The sequence below is a fragment of the Morone saxatilis genome, unplaced genomic scaffold, assembly GCF_004916995.1.
Source record: "Morone saxatilis isolate NCDOM2014 unplaced genomic scaffold, NCSU_SB_2.0 Contig12, whole genome shotgun sequence".
NCBI lineage: Eukaryota > Metazoa > Chordata > Actinopteri > Moronidae > Morone > Morone saxatilis.
Window position 1 is genome coordinate 8,450,771 of NW_023339674.1, and position 2,072 is coordinate 8,452,842.

The 2,072-nt window shown below is 41.3% G+C and overlaps 1 protein-coding gene across 2 annotated transcripts in view; it reads right to left on the bottom strand.

The window, feature by feature from the left end:
• nek7 (NIMA-related kinase 7) overlaps positions 1-2,072 on the bottom strand; it is a 56,419-nt gene that overhangs the window by 29,420 nt on the left and 24,927 nt on the right. The window lies entirely within an intron of this gene.

Here is a 2,072-nt window from a genome sequence, read left to right on the forward strand (position 1 = left end):
TAATAATAATACACACACAAAAATAAACAAATAAAAACAAATGATTTACAGACATTTTGGAGTAACTATGTATTTACTATTGAAGTGCAACCATCTTCACATTAATGAAAGAGGAAAGGATGTGGGTGAAACTGCGGTGAGGCCCCAGTTTCTGTAGTTTGTTTTGCTGAGAGGCTGCCCTAGGCGGCTGATGATTTGACTGGCATTAGGCTGATATGTCACTCTGTGAGAGGTCTTGAGGAATGTGCACACGCTTAACTGCAGCACAGCATCACCTCACTAAAGCCTATAGGTGGAAGGAAGTCCTTATTTTCTGTTATTTACGTAGCTGCCCAAAGAGCTCCTAGAGGATTGTTTTTTTCCAAATCATTCTAAAAGTGTGAGTAGCAAGTCAACATTGTACCTAACTTTTTACATGCAGTATTGTAGGAAGTGGCTGCCATGCTGGTACCAGACATTAAGTTCTGATCCGATATGTGGACTGATAAAACTTTGTAATCACACCTTGCATCCGCTAAGCATGCAAATCAATCACCCTTAGCTTCATGGGTGCTGTTTTGTGGCCAAAACATCTCTCTGACCTCTCTGAAGTAGCAGTGAAAAAAATATTTATTTCCCTACAGGGATGGATAAAATATCCTATTACATAAATGCAGACACCTTATGATTCCACCTGACTTGGTTTTTAAGTTTAAAAAGGAATCTATAGTCCCCTTCCTTCCTTTGTCTGCCAAGTTATATCACTGACAGTGTGGCACTGGGTCTCAGATTACAGGACTCCTCTCCTCGCCACACGATTGGCTGCGCAGACACTCACCTTCCACAATAAAAAAAAACACTCAAAAATAAACTAAAATGAGCCCCTTGGATATGATGTGTGAAAAAAAGCACAGAGCAGGCTGCTTGACCTTTCCAGCCTTTTGGTAAACTTGTACAAGGCGTCGGCGGGAGCAAACAGAAGGTGACAGATATCAGAATGCCACATGTCACCAGCGCTTCTGCCAATGTGGCGGTGGGAGCAGCTTAGGGGCAAGCAGCTTAGGACAGAGGGAACGAAGACGAAGAGGGGAGAAGGTCAAAAATGAATCTCCTAACACACACAAGACGGGAGTGTCATCACACTCATGGTAACTCTGTCAAACTGCTTCACTTGCCTTTTGCAGTTTGACGAAGTTACCATGACCACAGACCGGAGGCTTTACAGGATTCCCTCAACTGTCTAGTCACTACAAAGGAAGATGACTAGATTTTAATTCAGTGAAAAATGATTAAACCCAACCAAAAAAAATAAAAACTACAATATTCCATTTACAAAGATATAAAACCAAGGAAACCATCAATTGCTTACATTTGAGATGTTGGAACCAGCATTCGAATAATTAATCACATTGTTTTAGCATTAGTGGTCAACTATAGGATCATGCTATAATGTATTTAATACAGCCTTGATAGAGCCTTTATGTTTAATGTTGACAACAATGAAGAGGAGTGCTGTCATCACTCATCAACTGATCCATGCTGACAATACTAACCCATAGACTGAAAGAAGTCTAGCGAAGATTGATTCATACATTTATTAACAAATACAAAGACACACACATAGACAGAGAAGGGGTGGGGCCATTTCATTGTTCTTTAAAGTTGACAGCCAAAGGAAGAGGCGTGAGCCAATTAGATGCCCTGTCCAATTAACACTTAGCACCGTTGAGGTGTGTGCATTTTTCAGCATGACACCACCATCATCCCGACCTGTCTGAGACTCACTCTGACAGAGAGCATGACACACTGCTCCACAACCCATTGTTCAACATTACGGCAGCTATAAAAAACTGCTCTCCTAATAGCTACCACGGAATGCTTTGACAATAATAACATATTGTTCTACAAACTTATAAAGATGAGAGGTAAAATGTAAATCTCTACCAGGTGCGGCAAGTGTGGCCATATTGTGCGATGACTTGTCATAATAGTGACAGAAGCATTTGTGCAAGGATGCGGGATGGACAGTTCGAGGTGTATATACGAGAGGGAGAGAGATATAGAGAGAGAAAGAGAGAGATAGAGAGGGAGAG